At 38.9% G+C, this 16,002-nt stretch overlaps 1 long non-coding RNA gene across 1 annotated transcript; it reads right to left on the reverse strand.

Moving 5' to 3' along the window:
* Nucleotides 1-6,987: 6,987 nt before the first annotated feature.
* On the reverse strand, nucleotides 6,988-8,484 carry LOC105447098. The gene is made up of 2 exons (XR_004064601.1): nucleotides 8,420-8,484; nucleotides 6,988-7,040 (listed from the first exon to the last, which is right to left on the reverse strand). It is a non-coding gene; the product is annotated as an uncharacterized LOC105447098 (long non-coding RNA).
* Nucleotides 8,485-16,002: the final 7,518 nt, after the last annotated feature.

A 16,002-nucleotide genomic window follows, 5' to 3' on the forward strand; every position in this document is an offset into this window, starting at 1 on the left:
TGCAATATTTTTTCCCGTAACATGAGAGTAATTTTAATAGTTTCATTCTATTAATTAAATGTAATGTTAACTGTAACTGTATAATTGTTTTAAAATGGGGGCACGCTACAAGAGTCCTATCTCGCACCCCGGGGCAACGTGTCTGACACGGCCGGTTGTAGCAACTACTCCGAAGATCAAGATTACATTAATCTTGATCTAAGGAGACACGAACGAACGAATAGGAACGAGGCCTTAATGATTCTCATTTCCTTCCACAATGATTTTGAAGCTGAATGCAGTGTTTTTTTAAGCTCTTGCCAACCAAGGACAACTATGGTAAGAGAGAGAGAGAGAGAGAGAGAGAGAGAGAAAAAAAAGTAGAGGGAGGAGGAGGAGATGGAGAATGTGAATGAGAGAGAGAGAGGGAGAGAGATGAGAGAGAGGGGGAGAGAGAGGGGGGGAGAGGAGATATAGAATGAGAGAGAGGGGGAGAGGGGAGGAATAGGTAGGAGAAGAGGAGATAGAGAGATAGAGAGAGAGAGAGAGTGAGGGACAGAGTGACAGAGAGAGAGAGCAAGGGGGTAGAGATAGAGAGAGAGAGAGAGAGAGAGAGGGGGAAGAGTAGATAGAGAATGATAGCGAGAGAGAGAGAGAGAGGGAGAGGGAAGAGGAGATAGAGAATGAGAGAGAGAGGGAGAAACAGAGTGACAGAGAGAGAGAGAGAGAGAGAAGGGGGGAGAGAGAGAGGGAGCAAGCGGATAGAGAGTGAGAGAGAGAGAAGAGGAGATAGAGAATGAGAGAGAGAAGGGGAGAGGGAGAGGAGATAGAGAATGAGAGAGAGAGAGTGACAGAGAGAGAGAAGAGGAGAGAGAGAGAAGAGGAGAGAGAGAGAGAGAGAGAGAGTGACAGAGAGAGAGAGAGAAGGGGAGAGAGAGAGAGAAGAGGAGATAGAGAATGAGAGAGAGAAGGGGAGAGGGAAGAGGAGATAGAGATGAGAGAGAGAGAGAGAGAGAGAGAGAACAGAGTGACAGAGAGAGAGAGAGAAGGGAGAGAGAGAGAGGGAGCAAGCGGATAGAGAGTGAGAGAGAGAGAAGAGGAGATAGAGAATGAGAGAGAGAGAGAGGGAGCAAGCGGATAGAGAGTGAGAGAGAGAGAAGAGGAGATAGAGAATGAGAGAGAGAGAGAGGGAGCAAGCGGATAGAGAGTGAGAGAGAGAGAAGAGGAGATAGAGAATGAGAGAGAGAGAGAGGGAGCAAGCGGATAGAGAGAGAGAGAGAGAGTGACAGAGAGAGAGAGAGAAGGGGAGAGAGAGAGAGAAGAGGAGATAGAGAATGAGAGAGAGAAGGGGAGAGGGAAGAGGAGATAGAGAATGAGAGAGAGAGAGAGAGAGAAACAGAGTGACAGAGAGAGAGAGAGAAGGAGAGAGAGAGAGAGAGAGAAGCGGATAGAGAGTGAGAGAGAGAGAAGAGGAGATAGAGAAGGAGAGAGAGAGAGAGAGGGAGCAAGCGGATAGAGAGTGAGAGAGAGAGAGAGGAGATAGAGAATGAGAGAGAGAAGGGAGAGAGAAGAGGAGATAGAGAATGAGAGAGAGAGAGAGAGAGAAGAGGAGAGAGAGAGACAGACAGACGGAGAGAGAGAGTATTGATTACTCTCACGTACATTATAACGCACTCATCTGAAATGATTCTTCACAAGAAACGGCCATAACGCCATTACAAAATATTCAACGCAATTTTTCAATTTTTAAAATGCACTATCCTTTTTGCAATCATTATCTGTTGTCCTACGATGTCAAAATAATAACGCATCCGTCTCTGACGCAGTCCTACGTTATTAATAACGCCTCATGTACAATGTACAATAGACAGCATTGAGGGTACTAATAAGAATAACCACACAAAGGTACCTTTGGAACAGTCTAACAAGCCCGAGACGACAGCCGAGGGTGTTCGAACTGTTCTGAAGGTATCGAGTGTTACCCGAACAAAATGATGTGTATTATTTTGTTTTATAAGATTGTGTTTTATTTGTTTTATAAAATGATGTTTTATAACATGATTTTGATAATGACCGGTCATTATCAAAAATTACGCGTCAGGCAAAATAAATACCTGGTCACATGTACACTTTCAAGCAATCATCTGATAGAATCCACGTCATCATCTTATAAACTATTCTCATTGAGGCACAATATTATGTGTGATACTTCTCTTTAACAGCGTTATTTTTTTTTTTTCTCTGATCGGTGTACTCTCCACTATAAAAGGTTTTCTACCCCGCACTTAAAGGTCACAATCTGATGTGTCATCTTGTATAATCATGACAACGTCTCCCCGTCTCTCTCTCTCTCTTTCTCTCTTTTCTCTCTCTCTATCTCTTTCTCTCTCTCTCTCTCTCTCTCTCTTTCAGAGCTTTCATCCCCGTACCTGTGGCTATTCAATGATTTAACGTCCTCTTGAAAAATAATTTGCTATCATAATTTATACTACAGAAGAGCCATTTTGAGTCATTACAACGCGGATTACCTCCTCCAGACGCGAACGCAGGGGGGGGGGGTGTGTTTGGGGGTTAACCCCCCCCCCCCTAAAAAAAAAAAAAACCCACCCCCCTTTGGTTTTTTTTTTTTTTTTTAATAAAAAAATCTTCATAATAGCTAATTGTGCCTGCCTGATAGTTGGTTGCAGGGGCGGCGATCCCGGGGGTGGGGGGGGGGGGGGACCAGGCGCGTACGCAGGGGGGGGGGGGGGGTGTTTTGGGGGTTAAACCCCCTTTGCTATTTTTATGTGTATAAACCCCCCTTAAAAAATAATAATAATAATAATAATAATTATTCCCATAGCTGACCTAAAAAAGGAGACCTTACCCCCCCCCCCCCCAACGGAGCAAAATGTCAAATTTTCAAATTTCGAGACAAAAAAAAAAAAAAAAGTGTCCTCTTACCCCCCCCCCCCCCCCCCCCCCCCCCCCCCCCCCCCCCCCCCCCCCCCCCCCCCCCCCCCCCCCCCCCCCCCCCCCCCCCCCCCCCCCCCCCCCCCCCCCCCCCCCCCGCTTATTCAGCGGCTGGCTGAGTCGATGCGAAATTTTCGGCCCGATTTAAAAATGTTAACCCCCCCCCCCCCTCGAAAAAATCCTGCGTAAGCGCCTCGGGGGGGGGGATCTTCCCCCTCCCCCCGTAAAATTTGAAAAAAAATGCACACAAACAAATGGATAGCATTCTGACTAAAGACTTCAACACACTTTTAGGCTCTGGAGGGTCCAAGAGTGCAGCGTTTAGACTAATACAAATGCAAAAATCTTGTCGCTCGGTCGCTACGCTTCCTCGCATAATATCCTTTAAAATGTAGAAGTAAATATTGTAGAAAATCTGTATTCCAGGAAAACAGATTCCCCCTCGCATTTCGCCCCCCCCCCCCCCCCCTCCGCCGGTCATGGAAAGAAATCGCCGTCCCTGGTTGATTGGTTTCCTTTTGGCTCGCCTTTGTGTGTGCATGTGTCTTATTGTTTGTAATTTGGGGCACGTGATCCAGGTTAAAATCTATAGAATTTGTCGGATTTGCTTACTCAAGGTTTTTAAAATCTTTTTATTCAATTATGGTCGACAGAAAGAAATAATTTAGATGTCAGTCTGGACTTATTTTTGTGTTCAATTTGACTTCTGACTTGTTCGAATGAGCTTTAAAATGGCATGAGGTCTACTTTAGTAGCTGACGTCATGACAGTAGGACTGGGAAAAGGAATGACAGAAATACATTTTTTTTTTTTATCTTTAGAAAAATTATATCGACATGTATTTTAGAAAAGTTAAATAGTAACTTAAATCAATTCAATGGCATATTGTTGTTACGTTATTTATATCATGCACTATTATAATAAAGTAAATAGATTCATCTGAATCTCAGTCTAACATGGAAGACAATTTCATAAATGTTTATGATCATAATATTTTATAAACGAAACAGCAATAATCCACAGCGTATACATGTGACCAGTGCCATCTTCATCTTGGCCATAATTATCCACATTACGAAATACTAACCCAGCTCCATATCATAAATCGGGTGAGTGCCGACAAAACTACTGGAAGTCGGGTACTGGTTATTATTCAACCACTATTGAATAATATTGCATAATTTAGTACAGCATAGAAACTAGTCACGGTCAATCTTTGGCTTTGTTACGTACATAATCGAATTCGACAAAAATTTGAAGACATAATACAGAGTGATTACATTTTCCAATTAAATTGGGTATACATTCGTCAGCTCATATCAAATCTTGATTTAGTTAAATCAAAACTGACAAACTGGTAAACTTATCCGGTATGCATCTCCAAAATATAAAATATGGTGATATACAACTACGCTAATGGCATGAAATAACAGGAATCTGCATGTTGACATAATGATCCATTCTTCTATTCTTCTCGTCTAAACTATCTCCTTTGTCAGTGATGACATTGACAGTTATACACTTTATTGAAACTACTGCCGAACATGTGAATAAAATGTATGTATAGACACGGGTAAATGCGTGACGATATTCCTTTTATAACAAAAACAATTGTTCTCGTACACGTTTGTTCTACATTTTGGAAAAAATATAAGATATAGGGCATATATTATATACACTATACAGGTATGCTATTAGTGATAAGCTAAATCTATTTTCTTAATTTTATGAATAAACGAATTTGTAATCATTTGAGATATGAAACACAGTTAAAACCCGGGTGCTACGACATATACTCCGGCGACGATTACTCCGCAGTCGTGTTCATATACACTAGCCATATACTTAACTTTAACCATGTATCAAACACTATACCAAACTGTAATCTAATCCTAAACCTAAACCTACCCTACAACCAAACTGCGATCATAATCAAAACCCTGTATCTATGATAAAATAATAACGTCCGGATCAATTTTCCGGGTTCCTTACATTACAGATATTTTTTAGAGTTCAGGTATGACGTAATTCTCGTCATCGAGTTCGTCCGGGGCATTTCTTCTTGCTTCCTGCCCCGCCTGTCGTCCGTGCACTTGCCCCACTGCGTCATTTCGGTAGGAGGAGCAAGGAGTTACGATCTCTTGGTAGGAATGAGATTGGAAGGAATTCGGGCATTGATTTCTTTCTCCGTTCGGGCTCAGGTATATGCCTTGACAGGAATGGCATTCAGGATTCGTCCGATCAAGACCGGTGTACGGTTTCTGCTTAGCAGTGGGCTCTTTAGAGTTCCTCAAGGATCGTCGAGCTCGTCTGAAATGTCATACAAGGATACAACGATTCTGTTGATAAAAATTGTGACTACAACGGAGAGTGCACTTCTATTTAATACAACCATTTCATCATGTTGTCGTATTTCCATAGATGTTACCAATACAAGGAGCGAGCTCCTATTGATCCAATAACAAGTTCGTAGATACCAAGCGCGTAGCCAGGATTTTATTTTAGGGGGGGGCGGTAATGAGCACGCGAAACGTGTGAATTACTTACAGAGCGCGTGAAGCGCGCTCCCTGGGGGGATTGGTGCAGGGTGGGGGGGGGGGGGACTTCGCGCGGGAAAGCTTTGACGTTTAATTAAGAAGACGATTCGTTGTACGAAAGAAGGCGATTCGTTGTACCTTTCTCGACTCTTAATCCTTGTCTAAATTCAGTTTCTTTTGACGTTTCATTAAATTATTAGAGAAAGAAGACGATTCGTTGTACTGTTCTTGACTCTTAATCCTTGTTTGAATCATGTTCCCCTTCATCCGCACATAGCGCGGAAGCTCTGACGTTTCATTAAATTATTAAAGAAAGGAGACGATTCGTTGTACCATGCTCGACTATTAATCCTTGTCTGAATTCAGTTTCCCCCCTCCCGCACGAAGCGCGGAAGCTTTGACGTTTCATTAAATTATTAGAGAAAGAAGACTATTCGTTGTACCATTCTCGATTATTAATCTTTATCTTAATTCAGTTTTCCCCCCCCCCCTCCCGCGCGAAGCGTGGAAGCTTTGACGTTTCATTATATTATTAGAGAATGTACCGTTTTCGACTCTTTTTCTTCCTACGTCCTTTTCCTTTCTTTTTTCTCTTTTTTGTTTGTTTTTGGCCGGCGTTTTTTTTTTTTTTTTTTTTTTGGGGGGGGGGGGGGCAGTCTGTGCACAGGCAGATGAAGGTCTGTACCACAATTGTTAAACACTTCGGAAAGAATACAAGATAATTATGTACTCATGAAAGTCATGTAATCGTTATTCATTTTATACACCGTCATGACGGTACATTCTATGGAAGACAGGTGGAAGTGGGACTACTCCATGTGTAAAAGATCTGTGTTTAGTTTTGGGTCACTTGTAATACATGCTAACTACGAACTGGTCTATGATATTGTTAGGAAGTGTATTAACTCATACCTTGATAAGTAAAGCAACAAAGAAACTACAACACTATAGATGAGCAGGATTCCACATAGAGTTCCTAGGACCACGGCCGTCACTCCTTTAAGTCAAACAGGAAAAAAGGGAGAAAGGAAAAGAGAAATATTAAGTAGTAGTAGTAGTAGTAAAATACTACTTAAATAGCTTGTTTAGCACAAGGCTAATCTGCCACAAGCTCCATAAAATATATATATTAATGATAATAATAATAATAATAATAATCATAAATAACAATGATAATATCAACAATATTAATAATGGCAACTGCAGTAGAAAGAATCAGTGCGTGGTAGGCCTATCAAAAGAGACAGGTAATTTGAGTTGAATGATGCCTCTTGATTTTTTTTTCTCGAATAAAAGTCCAAACTTTAAGAATTTAGAGGGAATAATGCAGCATTACATTACATATTGTTGCATAATTGTTTTTCTCTTTACCAAATATAAAACGCGTGAGGCCGTGAGCACGTTCTCATACACTGGAATATATAGAGCATACAGGTGAAGGCTATGATAAAGGAATAACAAAGTCCCCTTGATAAAATAAAAATATGAAAATACTTTGTAATACAGTACTACCTTTTTTGGTGATAAAGGGCGGTGTAGGTTCATGCTGAGTTATCGTTGACTGTTGCCCAGCTGCAAAATAATGACAAAACAGGACTCAGTTTCAGTTTCAGTTTTTATTTTTCATTTTCAACAGAACAGTAATTTTGACAAGAAATCAGATATACAATTCAGCATTCAATAATATAATACATTTTACATGGTTGTGAAATAGAAAGTATACATACATATCCAGTATAATGGGTTTTATAATTTTTCTTTTTAGAGATAAACCTGTGGAAATGGAGCGGGATCCAATGAAAAGCAGAGCTTGTAAAATGTGGATCCCTCAAAATAATGACAAACATAATTTTTGTAACATGTAAATATATCGACGATATGGCGATGCAGAATATGTTAACAGCCCACGAGACCGACAATGTTGGTTTCGTGAACTCTTCTGAAAAAATTGTTGTCAGAAAGACTCAGAAGGCCATTGAGAGCGAGAGTAAGTCACAAGGTTGACCAGACCGACCTTGTCGATGTTGGGGGGCTGTTGGTCTTCTGAGATGACTGTCTACTGAGTTGACCCGGAAGAAGAATTGGCAAGGTACAGACCGCATGATGACAACAAAATGTAAAACGATCAAATATATAGATCTTTATGTAGAAGAGGGAAATATGGGACATGGTCATGGTGGTTCATAGTTATAATTCTAGCCCTACTCAGTATATTAGAATAGTTAAAAAGGAAAGAAGAATCTCCGTCACCAGAACCAGTTTTGCAGTGTTGCTAAAATGTGGTACATGGAGTGAAATTAGACATTCGCACTACAGTCAATTGATTTCAATATTTTGTTTTAGTAAAAATGGTTAGTTCATGCATCCTATAACAAAAAGAAAGAAAACAACAGCAACTGCAGTAGCAATAACAGCAACAACATCATTATCCACAACAACAACATCACGTGACATAGTGGATTTAGGTTTATCGGATTTACTTATCTTGTAAAGTGCTGTGGTGTCTATAGGGCACTTTTTAAACTATTTATTTTTCATTGGTAACTCTTTTAAAAAAAGAAGAAGAAGAAGAAGAAGAAGAAGAAGGAAACGGTGCTGCTTGATTAGTTGTAATTACAATTTTACGAATTCACCTAAGATACTAGAGAAACCTGACTATAGTGCCTCTTAGCCATTTCGATGTTATGCCCTTCTGTCTTGTGTTGTAGGCAGGAGACCCTGTGATACATGTTAGCGTTTTTTTTAAACCATTAAATACGAGGTATTTTCGTCTGCAAAAAAAAAATCCACGTTGACTTAATACGGTGTTTGGTTCACTTGGAATTACTTTTTTAAAGATGGTTTGAACATCAACATGTTCAATCACAGACACACCAAAGTATAACACTGTTGTTAATTGTTTAAAACCATGATAAAGGCCGGGCTAGCTTTAGGATAAAATATTAAGTTACCATAATTCGTAGAAATTGCCATCACGCTAGTTGACTTTTCGGTCGTCCTTTGCTTTCTGGGAGTAACATAGTTTTCAGGACCAGGAAGAACTAGAAACAGAAAACAATACAGGAAAAAGGGGGTCTTGCAGTTAGTCCCTAATAATTAGTAACGATTCTAACGAAGCCTACCCAATCCCACTTAGTATTCGTAACTTAATTGCCCTCCATGACTTCAAAGTTTCTCTAAAAACCCATCTCTTTCTAAACAGTGCTATTTAATCATTTCAATGTAACGTAATAACTTGTGTTCCTTCAGTTTACTTTATTTTAGTTAAGAAAGTGATATGTACAGCCAGGCGCGTACGCAGGATATTTTCAGGGGGGGGGGGGGGGTTAACATTTATAAATCGGTCCGAAAATTTCGCAACGACTTAGCCAACCGCTGGTCTCGAAATTTGGAAATTTGACATTTTGATCAGTTGGGGGGTAAGGTCACCTTTTTTAGGTGGGCCGTGGGCATAATTTTTTTTTTTTTAAATAAAAAAAAAAAAAAAAAAAAATCAAAAGGGGGGGGGGGGGGGTTTAGGTTTTTTTTTTTAGGGGGGTTTACATACATAAAATTACCAAAGGGGGGGGTTAACCCCCAAACCCTCCCCCCTGCGTATGCGCCTGTGTACAGCGCCATGAGCGTCAGAGCCTGGCGGATACCGGCGCTATAAAAATATCCATATTACTATAAAAACCAAATCTGATTAAATGTGTGTTACGCCACCTTACGTTGCCTATGCTAATTTGTGACTCTTTGCTATAGGTTTTGCTTTTACCAGTGTGGTGGCACCGGTATAATACAAAACCATGCCATTAAAGTGACTGCTCCCTAATTTAGGTTTGTATCGTTTTCCTTCATGTGCTGCCAGTAGTAGGATTATGAACCCATGCAATGAAAAGACTGGTAACCCATTCATAGTGTATGTTTGTTTTTCTTCCCTTCAGCGGTAGGATATACAGTTTACAACTAGATTAATAATAATAATCTTTTAAAGTCTACTCCAAATGTTATTAAGTTAAACCGAAAATGAAAATTCCTTTGGCCCAATAATCGTGAGCCCGGCAGCCACTGAGCAGGGCCAGATCGACATTGCTCTTTCCCTTATTCATACCTCTTTGCAATTTTTTTTGTAAAGGGGGGGGGGGGGTGTGTGTTTTTTGCGTTTTACTCAAGATAACAAAAGTGGACTTGTTGAATTTTATGTAGGGCCTTTGCTTAAATTTCGTTAAAATTATAAGCTTTGCACATTCTAAAAAAAATATAAATCAGGACAAATCAATTTTTCACATACTTCACAAGAAATGCAAAAGTTGGTAAGGGTATAAATAATTTAGTTGTTAACTGAATTGTATGAACCCATGTAGTTGAAATGGCTGATGGCTCCTATCGATCTAGCGAGTAGGAGCGGGGTAATTTTATCCCCATTGAAGTGGTGGCAGATATGAATCTATGTCAATGTCCGAGGCTGGTGCTTCATCCTTTTTGGGTAGGGTTGGAATTATAGGCGTCGGGTCGTTCTATTTCCCTAAGATGGTTGTGCCTAGGCGCCTAATGTAGGGTTATTCTGTCTCCCTTGGCATGTTAGCAGCGGAGTAACACATAATTCAAAATTCTGATGCCTTATCCCAAATTCAGATTTCTCGGCATCTCATTGGCCTGCCGTAAAAGCACCCCTTCCATACCTTCGCGGCAATCATTTGAGTCTCTCTATATAATTATATTAGGCCTATATAGTTTTTCCTGAAGACCCTTAAGAATTGGCCCTATTATTTGAATTCAAATACTACTACTGCTACTTCTACTACACTAGTTAGTATGATAATAATAATAATAATAATAGTAATAACAATAATGATGATAATAATGATAATAATAATAATAATACCAGCAACAGTAATGTCATCAATTATACTTACGATCAAAAACAGAAATTCCTCCGAAATTGCTACAGACAATCCTGCTTTCAGACTCAGAGCACGGGCATTTCCAGTTCGTATCCATGCAAGTGTAGTTTGAGCTAGCATTATTTCCGCAGAAACAGTGCTTGCCATCACCGTCGTGACTGACGACAGGTACACCAGCGTAAGCGTATTGGCCGCCCTCTTTGCAGGATGCAATACACAACTCGGTTGTCAGATTAGGGTTGTTCTTGGAATTATAGAAATAGCCCAAGAGTTCGAATTGGTAACAACAATCTGTTGAACATGTTGAAAGGTGATGAAAATAATTAAAATAGCCACAAGAAATATAGTTTTATAGCAGTGTACGGAATTCGACCTCCCCCCCCTAAAAAAAAAAGGGGCGTTCACAACTTTTCAATTTTGTATTTTGTAAATGCGAACCTTTCATCGAGGGGTTAATGGTATTTCTGGGTATAACCCCCCCCCCCCCCCCCCCCTGCGTTCCATGATACAATCTTTGTTTGGTATCTTTATTTGCATGACTGAACACCAGACAATGAGAATGCAAAATCCAATTTGCGCTTTTTGGCAAAGTGAAGAACAAAACAGCATTCGAAATAAGAATTCAGTTCTACCAAAGGCGTAAATCGCAGGTAACGGGCCGGTGGTATATACATCTCCCCACTTTTCAAGAAGGGGGATGGCCTGTACAAAATTAATACACCTCAACTTTCAATACAGGGGGGGGGGGTATACTTAGTTGTTGACAATTTTATGATAAAAACCAGTTTACGTGACTTTGAAGTTGTAAAAATATTCTTTGAAATAATGCTAAAACACTACAAAATAGATTAAGTTCGTCCTATAATGTGTGCGACTTTTTTCTCTTCTCTGAAATATCAAATTCAACAACAATTGTATTTTGGATCATGTAGAAACATCTCCTATTTTGGGAAGGAGGGGAACAGATAGTCGCCACTGTGGGGGGGGGGGGGGGGGTGGCCTGACCAAGCAGCCCAATTCAAGTTCGAAGAAACTGCTTTTAACAGGCAGTCAATGAATATTCATGAATCCTATTGTGCAAAATGTGGAACATTTCTCTCATTATGCAAATTATTCTAGTACGATAGGTTTAGAACGCATCTCTATAAAAAAAAAAAAAAAAATCAGTGCGATTATTTTCAGCTGAAAAAATTATGGAATGTATTTTACAATAGGTGTATTTATATGTCGTTTATTAAATTTAAAATTCACTGATACCCTCTCTCTTTTTAAGTCGTGCTGTATCCTTGAAATCTGCAGTAGTTATTTTTTGTTAAAACATAAATACATACATGTATATTGTACATATATTATTCCAGCATTATGACACATATTTAAAGAAAAAATGATGGGAATTTGTTGTGTTACTATAGAAGTTAAAATCCATAATTATATAGAAAGAAAAAAACATGGCATGTCTTTGTGTTGTCGTACACAACAAAATCTTAAGTTACGACTACAACCGATTGAAGAGGGAAAAATTGCTTGTAATAATGATAGTGATGATGATGATGATGATACGATCCTACTTCTACTATTAGCTATACGTATACCATTAGTACTGAGTGCTAGTTATCATAGTAACATTAATGATAATAATGATGATAATAATAACAATAGTATTGATAATAGTTAAAATAATAACAATGATAATTGATGATATCAATACAAATACTAATAATATTAACTAACGATGAAATGGATTGCAAACAAATTATAATTGTATTCTTAATGATGATAACGATAAAAGTAGTGATAATAATAATAATAGTAATATGAATGCAAATATAATGATAGAGGCGAAGAAAATATCTCCAACTTACCAAATGACTGCCCTTCAGACTGAGATGTATGAGCCAAAACCAGTATTATCGGTACAATGTAGAACAGCATGCGGTAGGTATCCATAGCTAATTACAGAATAATCAACAAAATAATTTTAAAAAATACATAGAGATTGGATTATTAATTTAGTTTTTTCCTTTTACTTGCCCGATGTTTTACAATAGTCATATAATCAGTTGGTTCCTCTTATTTTCTTTTAGCAAAATGACGTCAAGAGAATGATCAATACTGCTCAATGAAGCAATATCTCAAATGAAAATGACTTTTCGCTTTGGCAAAGATCTTTATCTTTATTACAATAACTGACAAGGTAGAAGTGGCGCTCCTTGCAGTTACTCGCCTCATATCCCAATATAGCACCCTTGGAGAGCTGCCAAAGGGATTACCCAGTATCCAATTAGTACCAAGTACCAACAGATCAATAATTGCCTTCTACAGGAAATGACAAGTAAAATACAAATGTAGATTTGATTGCCTTATTGGTAAGACATGAATATCACCATGACTATGTTGTGCACTGAAAGTAAAGCTAAAGTAAATATTTGGACCCCAGTATTGAGCAACAATATTTGATTTCCTCTATTGCTTTCAATCCTGGCTTAAAGCTGTAAATACTTTCACATTTAATGTTTTCTCAACTTACTCAACGTGTGACGTATACTATCTGTTTTTAGCGAAAACGACTCACCAAAAAACGTGATGACCGTTTTTTATTTTGTTATATTTTCTATTAAGTCATTATTATTATTATTATTATTATTATTATTATTATTATTATTATTATTATTATTATTATTATTATCTATTATTTCGGACTTGTGCACCTCCTCCGCCAGAAAATCTTGGACCCTTCCCTGCCCCTGATACAAGTTGAATACACTCCTTGAGGTAATTATGTCATTTTGGCCCGGACATTGATTGAAGACATTGAAAAATACTTAATGCATGTTTTTCTCCCAAAGTCGAACCATACATTTATGTTCAAGGAAAATAAAATGATTAACTAAATTTATAATAAATTGCATTGTTTAGTACAGGAAAGGAAAACAACAAAAGAATAGAAAAGAAAAAAAAAGAAAGAAAGAGAAGAGAAGTAAAGAAAAGAAAAGTAAAGAAAAGTAAAGAAAAGAAAAGAAAGGAAAACAAAAGAAAAGAAAAAAAAGAAAACAAAAGAAAACAAAAGAAAAAAAAAAAGAAAAAAAAAAAAAAAGAAAAAAAAAAAAAAAAAGAAAAGAAAAGAAAAGGAAAAAGAAAAAAGAAAAGAAAAGAAAAAGAAAAAGAAAAAAAAAGAAAAGAAAAAAAAAAAAAAAAAAAAAAAAAAAGAAAGAAAAAGAAATAAAAAGAAAAGAAAGAAAAAGAATAGAAAAGAATAAAACATGATGCCATCATATTTAATACATAATTTTATAGTTTCAGTTTTCTTACAGATGTTACTTTTTTGCAGATTCATCTTCACAATCTCGTTGTTTCTTTTATATGTTTCCTGTAAAATGTTAATGTTGACTTTCTCAATTTCATTGTTGATGTTAAATACGATGTAGGCCTACACTGGTCTTATAAAAACGTTTCATATAGTGTATCGGTCGGTACAAAGGATAAATTCACACGTATTTCTAAAGTGCGTCCAAGGAAAAAGAAAAGAGTTTAAAAAAAAAAAATTCTCTCCCAAAATAAATGTCAACATATTTCTCCCCCAAAAGGCATCTTAGTGGATAGCTATAGGCCTGTTCTATGAAATGACACCAACAAATCTGACATTAATTATGCTTGAGTGAGCAAAAGCCCTTTCGGTGATAGGATGGAAAATATTTACTTGACGACAGGCGCGTACCGCCTTCCTCCTTCCTCCTCCTCCTTCCCTATTCCTTATCTCCAATTTGAAATGCAATTTGTGCAACCTCACTTAATCATTTTCTCGCCTTCTCCTTTATCTCGCTTCAGATGACCCACTCTTCACAACCTGTTTACACCTTTGCTACTTCCAATATACCTACGATATGTATTTACATGCAAATAAATCACTCAATCTGAGAGTCGAGACACTTGTAATAATGCGTACGTGATTCTTTTTATACCCCATGCATGGGTGTCGATCCCGGGGGGGGGGGGGGGGGTGGGGGGATATATCCCCCCCCCCCCAATATTTCAGGTGGGGGGATGGCCTGTACAATCATCCCCCCCCCCCAATAATTGACCATAAAAATTTAAAAAAATGAAGAGAAAAATTAATGAGAGCCCGATGAGAATAGTTAATGGTTATTACTCGCAAGATGACCATCAATATACACATTTTGCTATCTCATTTTCATAATACATATGTTTTGTATAGTCACTAATGGGCCTAATTAGTGGCCGTTAACACTAACAGTGGTATACAATTCCTTTCCAGAAGCTATTGCGACAAGCATTGCCGGGAGATAACAAGCTACCCACCACTCGGGCTGTGCATGCGAAGATTTGAGAACGAAGGTTCCATACGTACATCATGTGGGGAAACTGAATTCTGACAAGGTTTAATATAGAGAACAGTACAACGCCGAATCGTTTTCTTTCTCTAATAATTAAGTAAAACGGCAAAGCTTCCGCGCTTTGCGCGGGAGGGGGGCAACTGGATTCAGACTAGGATTAAGAGTTATAATTAAATGAAAAGTAAAATTACACGATACAACGAATCGTCTTCTTTTTCTAATAATTTAATGAAACGTGGAAGCTTCCGCGCTTCGCGCGGGATGGGCGAATATGATTTCAGGCGTGGATTAAGAGTAATAATCAAATGAAACGTCAAAGCTTCCGCGCTTTGCGCGGGAGGGAGGAAACTGAATTCACACAAGGACACGATACAACGAATCGTCTTCCTTCTCTAATAATTTAATGAAACGTGAAAGCTTCCGCGCTACGCGCGGGATGGGCGAAAATGATTTCAGACGTAGATTAAGAGTAAAAATCAAATGAAATGTCAAAGTTCCCCGCTTCGCGAGGGAGGAGGGGGGGGGGGGAACTGAATTCAGTCAAGAATTAAGAGTCGAGAAAGGTACATCGAATCGTCTTCTTAAATTCTTTAATGATCTAATGAAACGTCAGAGCTTTTCCGCGCTACGCCCGGAGGAAGGGGAACTTGATTCAAATTCAGACAAGGATTAAGAGTCGAGAATGGTACATCGTATCGTCTTCTTTCTTTAATAATCTAATGAAACGCCAAAGCTTCCGCGCTACGCGCGGAGGGAGGGGAACCTGATTCAAACATTAAGGATTAAGAGTCGAGAATGGTACATCGAATCGTCTTCTTTCTTTAATAATCTAATAAAACGTCAGAGCTTCCGCGCTACGCGCGGAGGGAGGGGAACCTGATTCAAACTTTAAGGATTAAGAGTCGAGAATGGTACATCGAATCGTCTTCTTTCTTTAATAATCTAATAAAACGTCAGAGCTTTTCCGCGCTACGCCCGGAGGAAGGGGATTCAAACAAGGATTAAGAGTCGAGAACGGTTCAACGAATCGTCTTCTTTCTCTAATAATTTAATGAAACGTCAAAGCTTCCGCGCTTCGCTTGGGAAGGGGGAAACTCCTCCCTCCCTGCACCCAACCCCCTAGGGAGCGCGCTTCGCGTGCTCACTACCCCCCCCCCCCCCCTAAAATGAAATCCTGGCTACGCGCTTGGGGATGGGGTGCAACCTGCCACACGCTTCTATCTCTTGGATGCTTTGATCCATTGCCGAAAATATTTTGGCACCTATCATCCCCAGAACCACGGATACAAATCGACA

Source organism: Strongylocentrotus purpuratus, unplaced genomic scaffold (assembly GCF_000002235.5).
Source record: "Strongylocentrotus purpuratus isolate Spur 01 unplaced genomic scaffold, Spur_5.0 spur5_scaffold_18, whole genome shotgun sequence".
NCBI classification, from domain to species: Eukaryota; Metazoa; Echinodermata; class Echinoidea; order Camarodonta; family Strongylocentrotidae; genus Strongylocentrotus; species Strongylocentrotus purpuratus.